This window comes from Macrobrachium nipponense, chromosome 1 (genome assembly GCF_015104395.2).
Source record: "Macrobrachium nipponense isolate FS-2020 chromosome 1, ASM1510439v2, whole genome shotgun sequence".
Taxonomy (NCBI): Eukaryota; Metazoa; Arthropoda; class Malacostraca; order Decapoda; family Palaemonidae; genus Macrobrachium; species Macrobrachium nipponense.
Window position 1 is genome coordinate 96,960,153 of NC_087200.1, and position 15,421 is coordinate 96,975,573.

Consider the following 15,421-nt stretch of genomic DNA (forward strand, 5'->3'; position numbering starts at 1 on the left):
GTTTGGCATACACTTGAGCCACTCTTATCATAGTGGTACCGTCCCTTTGTGGTAGGGTAGGGAGTGGACATTTGGGAAGGAGCTCTTGCAGGTGTCATTGTTAGAGGAATTGATTTTATGAAAGGGTAATGGGTTCTCTTTTGGGATGTCAGACAGTCTCATTTTTTTTCTTTCCTCCAAACTTATTTAATGAGTGAACTTAATGCTTCTTGTACCCCTGGATCGAATGACCTCCGCTAATTTAATTAGGGAAAATTCTGTCGATGACCTCAGAACTAGGAAGGACCATTCTACTGAGATTCCAAAATTGAGTAATTTGGGTTACACAAGGAAACCTCGAATCCGTCATGTTGCCCAAATTCCAATAGAGGCAAATTATGATAATATATATAAACTATTTGAGTGTTATGGATGTATAAAAGAAATAAGAATGAAACTTGAAGATACAAAATGGGATTCATGGATAACTTACAATATTCATGACGAAGCATTTAATGCAATATGTAAGATTAATAATATCAAAATTGATAACTTGAATATAATGGCTGCTCTTTGCGATAAGGTACCAAAGGATTTTGATGTTTATAGACCTGCGGACTGGTTTGAAAAAGATGCTGTTTTAGTTATGCCTTCCCAGAGGAAGTCAAAACCACCAAGTGGGGTGTAGCTGAATCTAAGGGGGTTACAGGGGACTATTTCAAAATGTGCAAATTAATTCAGAAAAAAGTAGGAACTATTGCACCGGGAGATACGTATATCTCATTTTGGAAAATATTGTTACCTTATCCATGCCAAATCATGCACACAATCCATAATATTATCCAACCTTCAAACAAGTGATGATGATATTAAGTTAGATGTCAAACCCCACCTAAGTTTTAGCTACAGAAGGGGAGTAGTTTTTAACAAATATCTGTATGAATTTACAGAGGAGGAAGTTCCATGTTGGCCGAACGCATTTCACGCTCAGGTACCATTCTGGTGGTCTGAAGTTCGATAGAAATTCATTTCTCGATACAATGTGGTTCGGATCCCACAATAACCTGTAGGTCCCGTTGCTAGGTAACCAATTGGTTCCTAGTCACGTAAAAATATATCTAATCCTTCGGGCCAGCCCTTGGAGAGCTGTTAATCAGCTCAGTGGTCTGGTAAACTAAGATATACTTAACTTTCACAGAGGAGGAGATACTGGCCATGTGTCCACTAAATTTATGGAAAGTACACAAAGTCCCAGGTACACCAATGATTATCCTTACTTTCCAGGATGCTGATGTACCTTCCCATTTTATTATTGAAAATGAAATTATTAAAGTTTGACCATTCAAGCAGAACCCATTGCAATGTTTTAATTGTTTTAAATTTGGACACCCGTCAAAAGTTTGCAAAAATGAAAAAATGTTTGTATTTGCTCCAAGTCTTAGCATGGAGAATGTGCACTTGAGGCCAGGTGTTTAAATTCCAACTCAAATCATAAATCCACTGACAGGAGCTGCGAGCTGTACAAGTTGGAAGAAGCTGCCCTTAACAAATCCAATTTAGAACATATAAGTGTGAGATATGCCAAAAGACTATTAAATAAATCAAATAGCTATGCAAAGGCATTAAAATCAAACCCACCTAGTACTGTCAATACGTAGTTCTAGAAAAAGAAAATATACCATCTAATGATAAAATGCTGCATGACGAGGTAAGCATATTGCCTTCTGAGGCTTTGCCACAGTGTATTAACAGTGGGGCATTGCCCATTCGCGTACAACCTCCATCCCCCATTGCAATAAGTAGTACAAACCTCTCTCAGGCCATGTCCTTGCCTGATTTGATGGAGGTTCCACTTAAAACCAATTTACTTGGTGCACCTGTAGTGGGGAAGGTGCAAAAACCTAGAAGCCCACCACCTATTAATTGAAAAAGAGAGAGACCACCATCTCTCTCACCCCCTTCCATAAGGAACATTAAAGCTATGACATCAAATAAATTTGATGTTTTATCTATTGATGTTTTTGATCAACTGGAAGATAACTTGAATAAATCAGAAATTCAAGTTGAGGTCCACCATCTGCCTCAACAAATAGATCAAAAGGACACAAAGAAAAAGGACAAACGTAAAACCCAGTATATCAAGACCATCTCTAAAGAAACCTACAGGAAATAATGTTAGATTAAAAATTGCCAATAGGAAGACCTCATCCAAGATGCCTTCCAGAAATAATCCATAGTTTTCTCCTCCATTTTGCAATGGAATTATCAGGGTTTAAGGGCCAAATATGAAGAACTTAAGCTCCTAATTCATGAGCATTCCCCCATAATTGTATGTCTGCAAGCTTGATGCTAATACTCCTTGTCCTCGAGAGTATGTTAGCTATAGAACACCATATAATCAACAAGCAGGGAACCATGGCGGAAGTATCATGTATGTTCGACGAGAAGTTCCCCAAATATCTTTGTCTATTCGTACACCTCAGCAGGCAGTGGTTGTACAGATTGATATAGGAAGAAAATATACAATATGCTCTCTGTACCTATCTCCAAATGATAATATTTTGTATGATAATTTAGTAGAGGTAATTCAACAACTCCCCCAACCTTTTCTCTTACTAGGAGATTTGAATGGTAGACATCCCTTATGGGGCGATGTTTTAGCAAACACAAGGGGCAATATTATATCATCAATTGTGGAAAATGAGGATGTCGGACGCCTTAATACAGGAGAGCCCACACACTTTCATGTCCAGACAGGTACCCTGTCATGCATTGACCTATCAATCGCAAGCTCTAATTGCCTTCTCAATTTCGATTGGAGGACATTAGAATGATTGGCATACTAGTGATCATGCACCAATCTTTATAAACACCAACAATGGTCCACTTTTACAGAGATCGCCATGATGGAATCTTGACAAGGCAGACTGGGATAGATTTCGTGAGCTAATCGAAATTGTTTGAAAATATTGATGATGCCATAGACATGCTGAATGGAACCCTTCATACAGCAGGAGTCAATTCAATTCCCAAAACAACTGGGTTATTCAAACGACGACCAGTCCCCTGGTGTTCTTCAGAACTAACTGCCCTGCACAGAGCTACAAGAAGGTCTTTAACTCGATTACGCAGATGCCGTACTGAGGAGAATTTAATTATATACAAGAAATGTAGAGCACAGTTCTGTCGTGCCATGAAAGAAGCTAGGTGCCAGTCTTGGGTGTCTTTTGTTTCCTCCATTAACAGTAGAACACCATCTTCTGTGTGGAGGAAAGTAAAAAAGATAGCAGGCAAATTCACCCCCAACCCACCACCAGTGTTGAAGGTGAATGATGAGTATGTGACTGGAGCAACTGAGGTTAGCAATGCCCTGGCTGATCATTTCTCAAATGTATCATGCAAGTGTGAAGCAGCTCCTGGTCACCAGTTTAGGAGCATTGAAGAAAAGAAGATTTTAAATTTTGCAACAGGAAGGGAAGAGTCCTACAACTCTCCTTTTACTGAAAGAGAATTTGATTCCGCACTTGCTATGTGTAATGATACAGCCCCTGGACCCAATGGAATTTCATATGCAATGATTAAACATGTACCTGTTAATACCAAGTTATTTATTTTAAGCATTATTAACAGAATATGGCATGATCATAGCCTTTTTAGCCTTTTTAAAACCCGGTAAGGAAAAACTTTAAGCTGCAAACTATCGACCAATTGCATTGACATGTTGTTTATGTAAGATCATGGAGATGATGGTCAATGTAAGACTGATATGGTACCTGGAAAAGAAGGGTATTTTATCACTTATCCAGTGTGGATTTAGAAAAATGCATTCAACGACTGATGTGTTAATACGACTGGAATCCTCTATTTGTGAAGCCTTTGCTTCCAAACAGCACCATGTAACAGTCTTTTTTTACCTTGAAAAGTCATATGATACTGCATGGAGATGTGGTATACTTAAAACCATTCATGAATTGGGATTACGAGGACAGTTACCATTGTTCATTCAATCATTTGTTTCACATAGATTTTTTCAAGTGAGGGGGGGAACTCTATCAGAGAGGAAGTGTCAGGAAGAAGGAGTTCCCCAGGGTAGTGTGCTAAGTGTAACCCTATTTGCACTAGCCATTAATGGGATATCCTCTGTCATTCCCCAAGATATTCTCTCAACATTATTTGTAGATGATCTCTCCATATCATTTGTTGGATCTAGAATGTCGATGGTTGAGAGAAAACTACAACTCTCAATTGACAAAATTATTCAGTGGGCTGATATGAATGGATTTAAGTTTTTGACAAGCAAAACTGTTGTTGTCCATTTCTGTCGTATTCAGGGAGTACATCCAGACCCGGATATATACATGTGTTATATAAAAGAGGGCTATAATTAATAATATGTTTAATATACCATTATAATATGATGTGCTGTGACTTTTTTTAGAATGTGCAGACTTATCATTTTTAACTTCCCATGGAGACAGAGTCCGATCGACACCTTAAGAAAGCTGATGTCTCTTTTCTGGGATGGTGTGACACTAAGATGCTTACTTAGCAGGTCAATGTTCATTCTGTGGGTATGTGAGTTAGTGAGGGCTTGTTCAAGGTGCTTTTGAAAACTGGCTGTGACCAGTTACTTGGGGCGTTGACGAAGAGTGTGAATTCATATGTACGTGTACGAACTATGTCCATTCTTAATAGCATGGTTTAGCCAAGAACTAGGAAGACAGCTACGGGAGAAAAGGCAGAATGCCGGGATAGCTCTGCGAAAGTTATATTTGTTTCTGTGTGTGACGTTCCAGGCTGCAATGGATAAGAATCATGATTTAGCCAAAGGGATGGCGTGTTTCTGTTTTGACATTTTGTAAAGATGTTCCATTGCATTTAATCTTTTGACTTTCTTTACAATTATGTGTTCTGTCTTTTAAATAGGCGGATCTAGTGAGGGGACTGTGTGTCCTAGTGAGGGGACTAAGTGTCCTGTGTAGAGGGAACTATAATATTTTGGAGAAGAGATAATTGGTGTGACTAATTACTGATTAAGACGATATAAATACCGGGGGGGTTATCTGAGTTAGTTGTCTGTGAGATTTGAACTATTATCACTCCATTAATTATCCTGTAAGAACCTGAATTATTCAACTAGTACTTTACTTTGAATAAATGTCTGTTTTTTGTAGTTCCGACTCTGATTTGGTGACCTTAGATAATGGAGAGAGAGAGAGAGAGAGAGGTGAGGGACTGAGGGTTACCAGTTCGCCTAACGCTCTGGCTAAACTCATACCAAATATGAAAATAGCGGGGGGTGGGGTGGGGGGGGGCGACGCTCCTCGCTGTTAATAGTGGTGGGCAGCGGTGGTCAAACGAAAAAGCCTTTTGTGAGATTGTGGAAAATTGATTTCAGTTGCTAGGAGAGAGGGAATGAGAAATATCCGTCCGTTAACTGTGGTAATGAGGCAGGGAGAATTGAACTGAACTCAGCATTTTGCCCAGGGCGAGATGCCTCAAGGGGTTGGGCACAGTCAGTTAGAACTGAGAGTCTGTGAAAGCGGTTCCCGAGACGTCCGCGAGTGTGTGTATTTGCGTGTTACTGCGCATTCGGTTTTGCGGTCAGGTTTTCTTTCATTGGGAAGCGGTGAGTGTTACAATGTTTTTTTTTTTGGGGGGGCCTTGGGGTTTTTTTTGAATCATTTTGTGTTATGGGATTGGTTTAGGATACCACATTTTTTTCCCATAGGAGTAGAAAGTGACGTGTTTTTTTATTGGCGCATGTTTAGAAGAGACGCATTCGTCTTTGTTTAATGCATGTGTGTGTGTATGAATGGTTTTCATACATCCAATACTGTGGTTTTGCCTCTTGGAGATAGAGCACCCACTTGTTCTTACTCGCTCAGCGTCATTTCTGTTGAACTGGCCCACAGGGGTATTGAAAGGGGAGGGTAGTAGTGGTCTGCCTCGGGGGTACTCAAACACTATTCAGAGGGGGTGTTCTAATGCTCAGAGGAGGGTGAATTTTTTTTTTGTAGTGGGGGATGAACTTTTTTTTTTTTGTGTGTGTGTGTCGGGGTATCTGGAACGAGTTTGCCCTTGATAATGAATTTCCAATGCCAAAGGACATCAGCTGATAATGATTGGTTGATGATGTGAGATGCCCGTAGGGTTTTTTTTAGAAAGATTTTCTTTCTCTTGAGTGAAGAGAAAAGGAAATGATATACATATGGGATGTGGTGTAAGTTTTCCTTATGCTTTGGAAGGCATAATTATAAATTGGGACACAGATTATTATTTTTTTTAATGGAGATTTGAGTGGTGTTGGGGAGATTACTTTAAAATGGTGCTAAGTGGGGATGAGTGGTGATGACTGATGTTGTCAATTGGTGATTGCCCGGTGGTGCTGACTGATGATGATTGCTGACTGATGTTGTCAGGTGGTGTCGCCATTGGTGGTGGATGGGTGCCTCGTGTTATATTTGGTGCATACTGGGGAATTGGTGTTGAGTTTTGGGTTTGGCAATATTGGTGTATACTGTGGAATGGCAATATTAATGCCCTTACTTGAGATATTTGCAGGAGAATGATTACTATGGAGAATTATTGTTATTATTATTACTTGAGACATTTTACGGGAGAGGTACTTAAGTAGAATTATCATTATTTGAGATATTTCATGGGAGATTATTTTATAATTATTACAGATAATTATATTATGGAGAATTATTACAATGAATTATGGGAGAAGTTTTGTGGTTAATTATTTTTTGAGTTTCTACGACTTTGGAGAATATGTCAGTAGTTCAGGGGTGATGAATCTGGCTGAATTTGGGTGAATTGTGCTGAATTTTGCTGAACTTTTGGTGAATTTTGTGCTGAAGTTTTGGTGAATGGGCAAGCATTAACATTGGTGATGTTTTTTATACTAATACTGGTGATTTTTTTATATACTAACATGGGTGTTGTAATGCTATCAAGGGTGGTGGTGGTTTTTTTTTTTTTTTAATTTGGGAATAACCAACGACACATTTTATTTTGTTTTTCTTTTTTTATGAGTTCAGCAGAGAATTGCTCGACATCTACGTGAGTCACGGGGATAGTTAACAATGCCGTTGATTTTTCTTTTTTCCTTTTTTAGAAGTTAGCCATTGCTGACACAAGTTTTTTTTTATCATGGGCGAGTTTGAATTTATTTTTCTTTCCAGTGTGGGAATTTTTTTTTTTTAATGTCTCAGTTCGTGGCTTAGAGTCATTGTTCGGGAATGTGTTTATGATTTCAGCTGTTTGATGCTGCAGAGAGATTTATTGGAGAATTTTTGCATTTTTTGAATGCATACGAAATGGCACTACATTTTTTTCTGGATATTTGTGTTCCAGAAATTGTGGGTTTCTTGCACAATACTTTTTGTTGTATTTGTGACAACTTTGCCAGAGATAGGAAACTATCTAGTGGCTTATGTTGTAGTGCATATGGAGAAGTCTTTGCTTAGACATTTTGAATTTGGAGTTTTGTTATAATGAGTTGTGGCACATTGGTGATTTTTTTTAGAATTTCCTGGACAATTTTATTTGCCGAGTTTTTGCCCTTTTTCAGCAGTTATGGTAAGCAGAGAGTTTATAGTTTTTTACTATAACATTGAGTTATTTTCCTGGAGAATTGGAGGTATATTATTTTGGAGATATAATATTTTGGCCATTTGGTTTTTTTTTTATTGTGTTGGAGATATAATTTCCATAGTCTAGGCCTATGGTGGTGAGAGCTATGTTTTAGTTCAATTATTTTGCAGCCATCTTTGTTGCAAATGGAGACACCTTTTTGAGGAGATATGGGCAATTTTTATGAGTGTGTCAGCTGGATGCTTTGAGTGCATTTTTTGGCGATGGAGTTTCATTTTGGATTATCCTGCTTGGAGATATAATATTTTTTGGAGACTTGTTTTATTCCACATGGAGTTATTGGTGAAATAGAGGTAAGTATTTTTTATTTGCCGAAACAGAGGTGAATATTTTTTATTGCTGGAGTGGTGGTTTTATTAACACGTGGTTATTGGTGGAATAATCAGAGGGAATATGGTGGTGTGGTTATTAATTAAATGGAGGAAATATTTTCATCACTGGGGTGGTGGTGGTTATTAGATGGTGATAATATATATATATAGATATATATCTATATAATATATATATATATATGGAGGTGGAATTAATCTTTGGGGGTGACCTTTTTTGTGGTTATGTTTTTTTTTTAGTTGAATTTCTGGGAGTTTTTCGAGCCAAGAGAAGAGTTCTGTGGTTCTTTTTGGTTTCATGACTAATTGGAAGCGAGTGGCATTACTGCATTGTGGTCCTATAGAGATGTTATTTTTGGAGGCATATAATTGCTGACTTGTGAGTTTACAGCAGTTTTTTATCCCGGATAGGTGATAATTTTTTTTTTATAACTGGGCAGTATCATTTCTTTTTGGACTGGAGATGTAATTTATCGGGGTTGTGATTTACATAAATGGGCGTTTTGAGATTAGTTATGTGAGCAGTGAGGAGTTCTTGCTGTCAGACATTGGAGAATTTTTGTTGAAATATCAGAGCTTGAGAGAACATTTTTGATTTTTGGGGCTGGGCTTATTATGTGACTTTTTTTTTTTCTTGGGCTTACTACCTTTTTTCTTTTTTTTACTTGTGAGAATTTGAGTTGGAAATGTGAGTGTAGAAGTCCATGGAGTTACTGTGAGTTCTGGGTTGTGTTTGCTGGTGTGTGAATTTGGTGAAGTTTTTTTTTTTTATTGTTGGAGAATTGAGTTAGAGAACTTAATATTTTCTTTGTGGAGTTGTGATAATGACTTATGGTTTAGTGGTCATGTAGAGTTCCTTCACGAGTTGAAGTTAGTAATTAGTTTAGTGGTCATATTAATTGGAATTAGTTGGGAGACGTTCAGTTAGTATTTCTGAATTTTTGAAGTCATTATTTGATAGAAGTAGTATGTCTGGGGTTAATTTTCTTTTTTGATTGACCGATGACTTGACTGACATACTTAAACACACCATAATCGTCGTTCCCTGACGCTAGCAAGACACCCACCAGATGTTGCTGCCGTTCTACAGCGCTTTTGGGTCTACAGAAGCCGTTAGATGTCCTGCTGGGAGAAGTTTCGCCTTCCTACAGCGTATTTTTCACGAGTTGCAGTTGCAGACAAAGAGGGATATTCAAGAATCCAAAATGGAAAAGTTTATACACCCAATTGTTTTTGGAGATGAAGCATGATAGACATTACTTTGTGCTACCAGAGACGTCCAGTTATTGCTATATTTTGTGTTTTGGGCCGGCCAATGTGTTTTTTTTATGTATAAGCTGTTTTATGTGAGCTATGGCTAGGCAGGTGCTAGCAATTCTAGGTGGCCGAGTATCTGTTATATAAAAGAGGGTTATAATTAATAATATGTTTAATATACCATTATAATGTGATGTGCTGTGACTTTTTTAGAATGTGCAGACTTATCATTTTTAACTTCCCATGGAGACAGAGTCCGATCGACACCTTAAGAAAGCTGATGTCTCTTTTCTGGGATGGTGTGACACTAAGATGTTTACTTAGCAGGTCAATGTTCGTTCTGTGGGTATGTGAGTTCGTGAGGGCTTGTTCAAGGTGTCTTTGAAAACTGGCTGTGACCAGTTACTTGGGGCGTTGACGAAGAGAGTGAATTCATGTGTACGTGTACGAACTATGTCCATTCTTAATGGCATGGTTTAGCCAAGAACTAGGGAGACAGCTACGGGAGAAAAGGCAGAATGCCGGGATAGCTCTGCGAAAGTTATATTTGTTTCTGTGTGTGACGTTCCAGGCTGCAATGGGCAAGAATCATTATGATTTAGCCAAAGGGATGGCTTGTTTTTGTTTTGACATTTCATTTAATCTTTTGACTTTGTCTTTACAATTGTGTGTGCTCACTAGTGTGTTCTGTCTTTTAAACAGGTGGATCTAGTGAGGGGACTGTGTGTCCTAGTGAGGGGACTAAGTGTCCTGTGTAGAGGGAACTATAATATTTTGGAGGAGAGATAATTGGTGTGACTAATTACTGATTAAGACGATATAAATACCGGGGGGTTATCTGAGTTAGTTGTCTGTGAGACTTGAACTATTATCATTTCATTAATTATCCTGTAAGAACCTGAATTATTCAACTAGTACTTTACTTTGAATAAATGTCTGTTTTTTGTAGTTCCGACTCTGATTTGGTGACCTTAGATAATGGAGAGAGAGAGAGAGAGAGAGAGAGAGAGAGAGAGAGAGAGAGAGAGAGAGAGAGAGAGAGAGAGAGAGAGACTGAGGGTTACCAGTTCACCTAACGCTCTGGCTAAACTCATACCAAATATGAAAATAGCGGGGTGGGGGGGGAGGCGACGCTCCTCGCTGTTAATACATGAAAGGCCAACGGATCCCATGTGTAAGTGAAGCTAGATTTTTAGGTTTGATATTTGATTGCAGGTTGACATGAGTTCCTCACATGAAGGTGTTAAAAGTTAAATGTCTTGAGACTCAGAGTCTTTTAAAAGTATTGTCTCATACACCATGGGGGGCAGACCCCAAAACTATTTTAAAATTATACAAGGCCTTAATTTGTTAAAAAATTAGTTATGGGTGTGAAATATACTCCTCAGCTACCCCAAGCCGATTAAAGGTATTAGATTCTATACACCATGCTGGTATTAGATTGTTTACGGGAGCGTTTAGAACTTCGCCTATCCCAAGTCTCCTTGTTGACGCTGGAGAATTAACTTTAGACCTTTACCGAAAGTGTTCTATTATTCGGTATTGGTTTAGGTTGCAAAGACTTCCTAATTCTTTAGCCTGTCAGACTGCATATTTTGTAAGGCATCGTAGATATTTTGAGTTACACCCAATTAATAAACAGTCTTGATAAAGCAAGAAATAGAGTTCTTCCATTTAGGATATCACCAACCCCTCCATGGAAATTACCAGAGATATCTTTTTGTAAATATTTTTGTAAATATTTTATGTCGGAGAACATAAAATCTGATGCTGGCGTTGGATTTGGAGTATATAGTAGTTCTTTTAATTGTAGAGGTGCACTTCCTCTAGTATCTTCCATATTTACTGCAGAACTATATGGCATATTAACCGCTATTGAGAAAATAGCATTAAAAGAGGAGGGCAATTTCCATTTTTAGTGATGCAAGAAGTGTCCTGCAAGCTTTAGAAGTTTTTAATTCTAGTAACCCTTTGGTTTTAAAGATTTTAGAGTGGCTTTTCATTATTGGTCTGAAAGGTATAACAGTTCGATTTTGTTGGGTTCCGGCACGCCTAGGTGTGTCTGGAAATGAAGAGGCAGATTCACTGGCAAAGAATGCTGCAGCTGAGTTGCTACCAAGAAGGTATCCCATTCCCTGTAATGATTTTTTACCTACAGTTAAGAATTTTATTTATAATTATTGGCAACAGCATTGGAATAGTTTAGTTGATAATAAAATGAGAGAAATAACAAATGTTGTATCCCCTTGGAAGTATAATGTTATGCCCCGAAAGTGGGAGAGTACTCTTTGTCGTCTCCGAATTGGTCACACTCAGATGACACATGAGTTTCTGCTAGCTGGCCAACACCAACCATATTGTGGCGATTGTTTGACACCCTTGACAGTGAGGCATTTGTTGACTGAATGCCCCACTTATAGCACGGAAAGAAATAGACATCTGATGAGGATGGCAGGTTCATCCTTGCCAAGATTCTTGGACATGATGTGTTGTACAATGCTAGCGGCATTTTTAGATTTCTTTAAGAAGCAGGTCTTCTGAAAGCTATTTAACTTTTATAATGACATATTTGCTTTTATGGTTTTAATTGAATATTCTTTTATTCTTAATTCATAATAAACGATATCGGCGTCAATGACCTTTGATGTCAGGATGCCAGAAAACTTTCAATCAATCAATCAATCAATTAGTTTTTGACTTTGATTGAATTCGAAGGTCATTTTCCAGAAGCTTCCAGCCAGCATAAAAATAATTTTTTCTCTTAGTTATCTTATTTTGTTGTTTTCTGTTGGTATTGTGGTAATACTAGGCAATAACTCCACATGGAATGCAAGGAATGGTCCCGTGAATATGAAAGCCACTCGGGATTGGGGCGTCAAATGTATTTCACCATATTTAGTACTAACCCTCTGGATTAATTACAGTCGGACCCCCCAAAAATAACGGTAAATTCTTAATAAGTAACCCAAATACTATAGGAAACTGTAACTTCCAAAGAAATACCCTACGCTGAGTTATTTCCTATATTTACTGGTATGGTCTTCGGCAAAACTGTCATATTTTAATTGTCATTACCTCAACATAACCCAACAGTTTGGAGACACTACTTTTTTAACAGTAATTTTTTTTAACATTTCTGCTTTCAGTAAGGGCGTGGAGGAACAGTGCTGTGCGCCTTAACTGCAAATTGAAAGAATCTTGGCAAGCACGTTATGTTTTGACAAGAGGAACTGTTACGTTGCGCGCGCTTGCCAATAGCCACTGGGTTAACAGAAAACGACCTGTGACTGAGGAAGTTAGTGATAGAAAACGAGTGACAGCACAAAACAAGAAAACTAACTGAATAATGTTTTATTATTCTGGCTAGAGGTTTCTGAAAAATGACCTTCAACTTTAATCAAGCATTTCCAAAAACTATCATGGTATGAAACATGCAAAAATCATCTTAACAAGCAAGAAAAATATCTTGTGTAGCATAATCGTAATATGAAAAAGAGCTTTTAAAATACCTTCTTCACAGTGTGATGGACTATGTGTAGATTCGCCAAGAGCTTCGTCAGTCAGTGTCGTCTTCACTGTTAGTGACGACAGTAGTAGTACGTGTACGGCCTTCAGACTGTGGCGGATACGAAACGGCAGCAGCTTTGAACAGCTCATAAAGCCTCTCCTCCACTTTTAATTTCCACAGGAACAGATACCGGGAGAAATACGGGACAAGGTATTCTGTTCTGAGCCCTGGCCTCTTTGTCCACTCCTGTACGTCTTTCCAAAGCCTCTCAATGTTCTGCTTGTAAACTGTGCTGTCTGTCCGGTTCACAAATGCTTCCGAGTGATTAACCACTTTATGTGTGTACCTTTTGTCGCCTAGACTCTAGTAGGCCACCCAACCATTCCTTGCCCTCAGTTAAGGGTATCACTATGAAATTGTCCTTGTTCTCACCCTCCACCCCACCGAGCAGCCACACATGCCTCAAATCTCTACCGCAACTGTACTTGGCTCTCACAAAGAATGTCCCGTCAATTTCGATGATGACACCTGTACTCCCAATCGGTAGCTGATTTTCTAGCCATGCACTTCTCAACTCACTGCAGAAACTGCGCCAATCCACAGATGTCTTTGGTGACCAGTGTAGGGAACTTAATATAGAGGAGTGTTCCCAAAACTTTTGACACCAATGATTGGCAAAACACAAAATTTGCCAAGCAGGAAGGTGTGTACCCTCTAAAAAGCTACCCATGTAGTCACTTACTACAAAATTACAATACTTCCTCTTTTTGCTCTTACTATAGTACACGTAACGGTCGGACACCCACTGCTCTCTGTCTTCTCTGTACCTGCAAGGTTTTTCACACTTTTTGCACAAAACCTGTATGGGCAATACCCAGTGTCTTCTTAAAAAGTCCACTGCCTTCTCCTCCTTGTCAACAAACTCTTTAAACTCACAAAAGTAGCTAATGTCACAAGAAACACATAGTTCAATTCCTTCCATTCTTGAGGCAAACTACTAATTGAATTGAAATTGGAAATATATCTGAAGTCTACCTAAAGATATTTGAATAGTGAACTCCCATTGGTTACAGAGACCGGGAGGGGCTTCAAAAAATGTGCCAACCGAAAAAAATGGAAATAATTGAATAAATCAAATGCGTAGGTGGAACTAACACCAAACAATCTTCAACGAATGTACACAAACGAACAGGAGCAGTTTCAGGGGGGGTAAGAACAACTTGAGACAGAAAATTTTTAAGTTTACTGAAGAGTGAAAAATTGGGTTTTAAAAAAATAAATTCATTATCTATTTAAATTTTGGTTTGCGACTAGTGTACGAGGGTTGAAAATGTTAGTTTTGAGATCTACACATCTGTGTAGGCTATATAGCTCTATCATATATTGGTAACTTTTCAACATTAATTAATCATATCTCCGAAACTATTAATTAGCTAATGGGAAGATGGGGATCTTTTGAACTCCTCTCAATGCGTACTACCTACCTATGTGGGTTTCATTGCTGAGTTGCAGACTGGGTGTAAACTATAGTAATACCATATTTTTGGTACTATGAATCCATACAATGAAGCATTGTTCTCCCTGGCTTTTTCTGTCCTTTGTACGGATTTCGGTTCGCAGTCCCTTATGGGTTCTTGTGTTTTGGGAGCCTCAAGTGTATATTCTTTTGGATTTTACTTGCATTCCAGTCTTCAATGGTCCCATTTAGGATTGGTTTTTATGCCCATTCATTCTCGATTTCTATAGGAGTCGAGGTGGGGCCCTACCCCGATGATCATTTGACCAAATTCCGGGGTCTCGCCGAGTGCTTAAATTCTTTGAAATTTCTAGCACTCTTCGAGTGTTTCGATGTTATATGATCTGCAAACACCCGGGTGAGACGAGAATTCCTGATAATTGGAATTTCTGGCATTTTCAGAGTGTTATTGTTTACTGTAATTTCCAAACACTCAGGTGAGACAGACTTCCCCAGTAACTGTTATTACGAAAATCAGGAGTCTCGCTGAGCCATTAAATTCCTTGGAATTTCTGGCGTTCACAGAGTGATTTGGTTTTCTGTGATTTCCAAACACTTGGGCAATGGGCATTCCCGATAAGTATTACAAAAATAGGGAGTCTCGCTGAGTGCCTGGATCCCTTGGTTTCGCTGGCGCTCGCCAAGTGCTCGGCTTCATCATATTGCAGAGTACCAGGGCGAGACAAGGCTTGCCCGATTATTGTCTTACAATAATCGGGTTTGGAGTTATGCAGAGCTTGGAACTGCATGCAACACCTTGTAGGTGAATGGTCAGGTACCATCCTCGTGTCTTTTGGACCTTAGGGTCCGAACACGTAGGACAGCAGACACAAAATCCCTCTTTATTCTGCTTGGAGCTTCAGCCTCGAAGGAGAACAGTTAATTGGGAAGATGTGATAGTTCTTTGTTGATGATTAAAACTCATAATTATGTAGTGGTAATGTACTAAGCTTGATCAGACAGCTCTGCCAAGAAAACACTGTTCTTGATTGGTGTGGTTCCTTGCCATGTCATAGCACCCTCCCTTCCCATGATGCAAAGTTTTCGCCAGTTTTTACTACATTTAACTCCGGTCAACATCGCAAGTTCAGGGAAGAACAGGCAAAAACTGTCAATCCTTCTCTCTTTTTCTCCTCTACTTCCTGGTTACACCAGAATGAACAAGGGAAT

At 38.8% G+C, this 15,421-nt stretch overlaps 1 protein-coding gene across 15 annotated transcripts in view; it reads left to right on the plus strand.

Annotated features, from left to right (window-relative positions):
• LOC135219499 (GTPase Era, mitochondrial-like) overlaps positions 1–15,421 on the plus strand; it is a 619,404-nt gene that overhangs the window by 583,651 nt on the left and 20,332 nt on the right. For 2 of the 15 annotated variants that reach the window (XR_010315451.1, XM_064256315.1), the window contains one exon: positions 12,374–12,945. The exons of the other annotated variants lie outside the window; for them this stretch is intronic. The gene's annotated coding sequence lies outside the window, so the exon portion shown is untranslated. The remainder of the gene's footprint in view (positions 1–12,373; positions 12,946–15,421) is intronic. 15 annotated transcript variants of the gene reach the window in all.